Source organism: Pinus tabuliformis, chromosome 9 (genome assembly GCF_031772625.1).
Source record: "Pinus tabuliformis cultivar Carrire ecotype Pingquan chromosome 9, CPIR1, whole genome shotgun sequence".
NCBI lineage: Eukaryota > Viridiplantae > Streptophyta > Pinopsida > Pinales > Pinaceae > Pinus > Pinus tabuliformis.
In genome coordinates this window covers 746,322,161-746,330,463 of record NC_142307.1, presented here as the reverse complement: position 1 = coordinate 746,330,463, position 8,303 = coordinate 746,322,161, and positions in this window count along the sequence as shown.

Genomic DNA, 8,303 nt, shown 5'->3' with positions numbered 1-8,303 from the left:
TACATCTAGGCGCACAAGGATCTAGAGCAGACGTGAGCCACCCTTCCCTTAATTTCCATCGACGAGGCTATTTTTACAGTACTGGATACCTGGCCAACGAAGTGGCGTGGACTAGATGCGGTAGGGCATGATGAGACCACCATCCAAAAACAGAAGGCTGAGGCCAAGCACTTAGCACAACAGAAGCGGAACGAACAACACGTCGTGGAAGTACTGGCGGCCCGGGAAGTAGCACAGGCTTCTACAAGCAAGGCGACAGTAGGAGGGCCTACCATGACAAAGGATTAATGTGGCCCGAAGGTGACCATAGAGCCAGGCACAGATACAGGGAAAGAAGGTGCGGCGCCAACCACCACTGGTTCACTCTTAAAATGACCGCGGTTGATAGAACGATCAAAGCCTCAGAAGAAGGCCAAGGCGTCTAAGTTGGACAGGGAACTTGTCACATTGACTGAAGGTGACCTGGGTGACATCGGGGATACCGTTCGTGAAGTCACATAGGAGGTACTCAATGAGGTCATGACAGAGCAGCAGACTATTTTGGGGGCACTTCGCACACATCTGCGGGAATTTGGAGCAAGGACTTCACAACCGAGAATCATCGCTACCCATGGAGCTATGGGTATGTCAGCAACTGAGTAGCTACTATAGGCCAAAATGGCTAATAATATTACACTCCCGGTAAGTGCATTGACAACAGAGAATGTGACAAACAGAGCTGTGGCAGGCCGGCTTATGGGGCTTGGATTAAATTTGGATTCCCTCCCACGTGAGAGCTTATACTAGCTCCAAGGTAGCGCAACGATGGAGCTCTGTGCTAGGGAAGGACGTGTCGTACAAGTACTTAGTGAGCAGCGAACTAACATAGAATAGTTGAGCCTCCAATGTTATGAAGTGGTAGCACAAAATCGACAGTTGGAGAAAATTGCGGGGAAAGCATGTTGTCATGCCCCTAAGCTAGAGATTGCGGCAAATTTACCTATCAACATATGAATACACAAGTTGGCCAGTGGGTTTTCCAAAGAAAAGGAAGAACCCGCGAGGATCCAGTTGGCCCTCAACTGAAATTACAGCCCTCTACACCACCAGAGGTCATAGAGCAACAGAGAGGCATCATTAAATTTGGGTGGGAAACAATAGCATGTGCCATGTAGGAGTGTGTCAGCTTGTTGGATCAGTCACTTATTATGCTCACTTCACTACAGGAAGACCCAACCTTACAGCGGTTGGAAATAGAAGCAAGAGAGCTACAACAAGCCTATGATAATGTCAGGGAGACCACACAGACAATTGCTATTACGTAGCGCTTGGCTAAGATGAGGGAGGCCCAGGCTCTTAAGATACAAGTTGACACCACTCGGCAGAAGGATGTAATGATTAAAGAATGTATCCAGCCTTGGCTTGATGAGGCATTCGCGGTTTCCACCACCATCGATTGAAAGATAGCACACATGTAGGCAGTATATGAACCTGGACAAGCAACTGAAACAGAAACGGATGCATCGGTGGCTGTTATCACGAAATCTAGTGTCCATTCAGAGCTACTAGTCCCACTAAGATGGGTAGCTATCTTAGAAACAAACAAACTAAAGTTACTTGTGTTTTCCTTTATGAGAAGTAGATGAGAGAGAAGCAGAGAGTACCAACCTTAGTCTTTCGCTTGGCTCCTTGCTTGTTTCCTTTCCCCTTTGACAGATCTCTGTCACTCCTTCCTCACTTGTTGGTGGGCTCCAATATTGCAGCAATAATGCTACAACTCTTGGGACTCCCTTCTTTACTTTTATCAACCTGGTAGTTCGTAACAAACTTGGAAGCGACGGTGCTCTATGCACAAGTACTAGCTCTTGCCGCAGGCTGTCACTTGATCAGTTGGCACAAGTCTGCTAGTAGCTTAAGCCAACTTCTATGAGCTCTTAGAAGAAGCTTTTAACTGTGATGGATGAAAGCTACTCAACCAGAGGCTATTCTACTTGCAGAAAGAAGTTGAGAGCTAGAAAGGAACGCAAATCCTAACAAACCTTAGTTGTACTGACTAACCCTACTGGTGCAAGTAAAAGGATGAAAGCTACAGAAATGGATGCCATTGACTTCTAAAAAGGTAAAATACATGTGACTAAGCTACTTCTGAAGAGAAATATGAAGAAAACATCTTTTTGCATTATTTAGTAATTTGTCAAAATTATTTTGCATGTGCTTTAACTGTTGTTGACTGTGCAGAGGTTGATTGGCGAAATGAAATGGAGTAGGTGCTTGCAGGAGATTGGGAAGGTTAAAAGAGGGCCAAAGGGGTCCCTAGCACCCTTCCAGAGACTTTCACAGTGCTCGGATCTCAAGAAACCGCTTTCTTGAGCTTCTACAGGAAGTCTGCAAGGGTTCTACAAGATGTTTTGTGGCTTCTACAAGATGTTTCTACAGGATGTTCTAAACGGGAGTTTTGAAGGGCTGATGGTGGAAAAGAGGTGAAGAAGTGGGTATGGAGGTGATATAAGGGTGTGAGGAGGTCTAGGACTTGGCGAACGAAGCGGGTGAGCGATAAGGATGGTTGGATTGGTTCAAGGAGGGGTAGAGCAATGTTGCACAAAAATATGGAAATTAGGTCAAAGTGAGGGAATGTGGCAAATGCGAGGCAAGAATCAAAGTTGGAGGATAGAGTAGGTGGTATTGAGGGAGTATGGGTAGGCAAAAAGGTATTACAGGTGTTCTGCAAGTTATTTTCCAAACTATTCAAACAAAGACTCGGAAAAACCAAAGACCTAGCTACTTTAACCTAATCTGACCTGAATATCAGCAAAGAAAATGAACAGAAGTTTATTGCAATGAAATCATGTGAAATAGCTATGCAAACTAAGTAATCATGAATCTTGAACATGTAACCACAACTGGTATCAACTTCTGCAAATGAGAATTTAACACTAACAATTTCATGATGAAGCAAAGACAGTGTTTTTGGTAGCAGCAAGGACACCATGGTCTCAGCTCATGGTCCCACAGAGGGAGAGGTGAGATCAGGGGTGCTTGATTGCCTTTTTCTAAAGATATTCTCCGTTATTAACCTATCAAATCAATCTGAACATGAAAATCCTTTTTAATCATCAACAATGTCCTAGGTAACCAAGCAAGACTGTAATCTACTTAACAGAAATTATTTTGCAAAGACATTAAAAACATATAACAGTACACGAAGGAGGCCTTGGCACTTGGGTTGGGCCCAACCCCAAGAGCTACAGGCTCCTAGAAAAAGCTCAGAACTGATGCCAAATGAAACTGCTTTCCATTATTCAAAAATAACCATGTCACAAAGAAAGTTGTACACCAGAAGCTAAAAAATGAGCTGAGAAACTAGCAGCACTATAGTGCAGAATACAACTGTTCAAAAAAGTAACCTATGAAGGTTAGAAGCCTTCCTATTTATGCACTACGAGGGTCTCCAACAGCCCTCCTTAACTCGAGGGGCTCGGCTGCTAAAACTGCCAATGATCAGTCACTTTACACAAAACTGCTCAGCTACCCTTGGGAATCCTTTTCGGTGGCCTACTGAACTCCGAGCTAAGGGTGGAGAATTCGAGGAAGGGGCCATTTAGTGCAGGAGACACCCTTCCTACGAATCCTCACCCTTGTTCATTCATGTTTGGCTGTCATCTGGCTCATAAATGCTTGGCCTTGGTCCTAAATTTGTCCAAAAATCTGCAATAACCACGTGTTAGCCTTCTTGGTCAAGTGACTATTTTCATTCGTTCAACTAACATAAATATACTCAAAAAACATGCATAAACTATGAAAAATGGTGGATTGATGAAGAACAATAGGCAAAATGAGCCCAATAAGTTACCCATTTTTGGGGCTCATCATCACCCCCCTGCTAAATGGGTTGCTCATCCTCTGAGAAATTAATCTAGCTCATCATCCTTGATAGCTTTGACTGCCTCTCTCACATCCTAGGCCTCTGAGGTGATGTCTTCTTCCCGGTCATGAAATCCTTCTTTTCTTTCCACTTCCTCCCATTGCCTGTTTTCACCTTCTTCCTTAACTCCTTCCAGCAATCCCAAAAGCAAGGGAGGACTGAACTTTAGGCCAATCCAATTGGCCTGCAGATTTTGCATTGACTATTTATAGAGGGGTACCCTTGCCAAGGCCTCCCTCATCCTGGTTGGAGAGTGGTATTCTCTTATCTTCAAACTGTGGGGCAGTGTGTTCCACCTCCTTGTGCAAGCATGAAGGCAGTGATCCCCCAATAGTCTCTCCATGTCCTCAAAGTGGACAATAGCTTAAGCTTGTCGTTCAATGTAATCTGGTAACTCCTGAGGGTTGTTGGCCAAGTGCTGGTGGGAACTTATCAATGCTGAGGGATCCTCCGGCTCTACTCTGATCATTAGTGGTTCACTGAGTTCCCTATTCATAATATCTCGGACCTCTGCGTCCCTTTTTCCTCATGATTTAGCCAAGAGGCCATGGCCATAAGTTGCACATCTCCTACCACAGTGTTGGGGTCCCATGAATTCATATTTGGAAGGGCCAAGTTGTGCAGATAAAACTCTGATAATTTAGCCTTGTCCTCTGATGAGCTACTGTCACATAAAGCCATAAATTGATGATAGTTTTGAAATGGAGTAGTGCCCCTTTGGGCCAAGGTGTTAATCTGGAACTACAACCATTGATCTTTAAGGTACAAAGCATATGACTTGGAAGGATGCCTACACTATACGGCCTCTATTTCCCAGCTAGCCATGCAGGCCAGTTGGGCTTCCTTCTCATGTACCTGTTGCCTTAGAGACTGTATCTCTTCTGCTGCCTGCAACTCCTTCTCTTGTAGCTGTTTTGTTAGTGCCTCAATCTCAGCCTGCAACCCATCCTTTCTTTGCTGTTCATCCAAGGTTTCTTTGTCTATTGGAGGCTTTTCCTATTGTTGTTGTTCTCCTAGAATGGTGGGCCCGTCTTCCTTCTGGATTCCCTGTAGTTGTAGCTGTTGTTTCAGCAGCTCGTTCTCTTCCTGTAGTTTGGCCCTCTGAATGCTTTCCACATTCTTCACCAAGGCCAATTCTTTCCTTGACTCCCTAAGTTGTTCTTCTAGGGGGCCTATGTCTACCACACCCTTGGACTTGGTGATCCTCATCCAAGTATGAGTCCTAATTCTTTCTTCCTCCAGTGCAAAAAATAGTGGCACTACAAATTTTTGAGGAATTATTTTCCCAGCTTCTAACAAGTTATAGTATGTGCCCAAACTGGGCTGAGGGCTTGGTTCCAATATTTCCTCGGTCCTTTCTTCTTCCTATGGTTGTTTGGTTGCCTTTTCCTCCAACTTCTCGGTCTCTTTTAGCTTAGCCCGAGTTTCCTATAGAGCTTTCTCAACTTCTTGTAGAACTGTCTTTGTGTCCATTGTCTCCAGTCTTTCTCTCCAGGTGGAAGTTTTTAGGCTTCCTCGCTCATAGGCGGCGAAAATATTTGAAGGAGACCCTTCCTTTGGTTTAGGGGTTGTGTCCTCAATAATAATTGGCTCCTTTGACTGCGGCTGGGGTCTTCCTACTTTGATTCGAGTGCTCCTTCTTGCTCTAAAGTACATGGAGGTTTGCCTTTTTCGCTTCCCTTTTTTTTGGAGGTGTTTTTAAGGTGGCCAGCACAGCTGCTACCTCTCTTGCTAATATTTCTGGTGATTTCCCTCTTTGCTGTTTTGTTTCCATTCTCCCTGTAGAAGCCTCTATGTCAATTGTGTCTGCCTGTATTGAGGCCATTTCAGGGTCTGTCTTTGCCTTTTGTTTTGGTGTGACTGCTATGGCTATGCCATACTTTACTTGGGATGTTTCTTCCTTCTCTCCTCTCCTCTGCAGTCTCTTTTCCCTTGGTGTTTGTGTTGTTGTTCCTTGCTCTATTTTAGGCTCAACAATTTGGCCCTTTTCCTCTTTCTCTTTTTGTCCTTCTTGTGCTAGTTTGTCCTGTGCTTCTTTACCACTGGTTTTCTCTCCTGCTTCAGTGTGTTCCCCTTCTTCACTGCGGGATGAGGTGAGCTCCTCGGCCAGAATTCTAATATCATCATCTTTGGTCATGTTTCGCAAAATTTCCCAAGAGAGGGGGAAAGTGTAGGTGTAGAGGGCATCTTCCACTAAAATTTTGATGAGCCCATGATGGGCTAACTGATCCGGTGTCCCTTCCTTCAATTTTGTGCCACATTCACTTAATGACTACAGAAGAAAATAAGGGATGCTCAACTTCTCTTCCGGAGGTAAATCCACTCCATGTCTTAGTTCATTCAGCAACCTAAAATGATAGTCGTAGACAATGTTGAACCTCCCTTCACAGGTAATGTATTTCATGATTTGGAAATTGACCTTGCTCCAAAGAGGAGGTAAGCTGGTTCTCCAGACCCTGTTTTTGTCTTCTACAGGATGTTCCTCAGGCAAGAAGAATGCTTTCTTGGTTGCCTGGCCCAATGACCTTTCTTCTTTGCTCCAAGGGAGCCCTAATGGGAGACCGGTAACACGACTGATGAGGTCAGGGGTAACTTCTAATGTCAAACCCCTAAAATTCACTGTGGCCTGTGTCTTTGATTCAGGTTTTAGGGACATTAAGAATTCCTCCATTATCTCATCGTCATGACCCTGAATTTTGTCAAAAAAGGACATCCAATTGGCACGGGTGAAGAGGTCTACCACCTCTAGATGCTCACATAGCTTGCTGGGATCTGAAGGTTCTTTCTTGATAAACCCTCCTGGCATGGTGAGAGTGCTCCATTTTTTATGCTTTGGTCAGAAAAGGAAATGTTGTTTATGGTTTCCCCTTAGACTCAAGGAAGAATTATTCGGCTATTTAATATCAATGAGCAACAATTCCCTCGTTTCAAGCCTGCTGTGACTCAGCTCTCAGCCATCTGGTTATGAAAGGAAGAGTTTTGCTTCTACAGATAGAGGACAGAGACCAAGTTTTCTTCTCAGGACACATTCAGATATGAAAATTTTAAAATTTTCATCCACAGGTTGGCTCTCACAGCTGCATATGCCTTCCTTATAAGAGAATTTTGGCAACAGGAAATGTGGAGAAGAATTATGATGCAGAAAAACTGAGGAATATCATGCAACACACAGGAAAACTGTTATTTTCAACTCACAGGAAGAGTTTTGCTTCTACAGATAGAGGACAGAGACCAAGTTTTCTTCTCAGGACACATTCAGATATGAAAATTTTAAAATTTTCATCCACAGGTTGGCTCTCACAGCTGCATATGCCTTCCTTATAAGAGAATTTTGGCAACAGGAAATGTGGAGAAGAATTATGATGCAGAAAAACTGAGGAATATCATGCAACACACAGGAAAACTGTTATTTTCAACTCACAGGAGGATTTTTCTCGGTCTCCCCAGTTTGAAACAGTTCAATTCACCACCTTTCCAAAACATACCATGCATGGAAGAGTGTTTCCGAGCCTACCTCTCTTAGAATTCCAAATTCGATGAAGAAAAGTCCAGGCTTCTCTGCTCCGGAAAGTTGTGCCGACTTCCTGTAGAGCTGCTTCCTGTAGTACTCTTGTTGGTTTCTGTAGGATGTCACTGCACCTCTAAACGAGCCCAGTACGCAGGAGATTTTTTTGAACAGGCCAAAAAACTCGGGAGAGGACGACGGGTTAACATATTTTGGACGCAGAGAACGCGTCGGCTGAGGATGTTGCAAGTGCAAATGAACAGCGGGTGGTGAGAGTCTTCAGCCAAATATCTTTTAACTGCAGTGTAGTTCGTGGCAAGGGAATGAGGTGGCCGGACCAAACCATTGATCCAACGTCACAGCCATCATTTTTCTGCTTGTCTCTGACCACCATCACCTCCCCTCTACCATTAACCACTGCCACCACTACCAGTCCCGCTGATTTTCCCCGACTGGACACTCCACACATGTCGGTTGCATGTCTCGGTGGAAAATTTGAACGTAACTGAGCTTGTCCGTATCCCAAGAATCTTTGTAACTAGTTGAGGGTGGCCAATTGACTGGCCACCAATCCCGTCCAATCCGAACCATTTTCACAGTCATGCAATTTTTGAAATATAGTTTATGTAATTGACGAATGAGTTTAGACACTTACCTACGTGGCCGTGGACGCATTATGCAGACTTTGGATAGGGATGCAGGCTAAACGAGCAGGGCTATATTGCAGAAGAGGGATTCGTTGATGAAGAGTCTAGATGGAGTTTGGATAGGTAGGGTGAGCGAGACTTTGTTGCTTAACTTGTCACTAAAAATTCTGGCTGTCAATCTGAGGAAAACAGGGTTTCTTGTATGACTGTGTAGGAACACATAACCAGGTGGGTGATGGAGGTGTAAAGA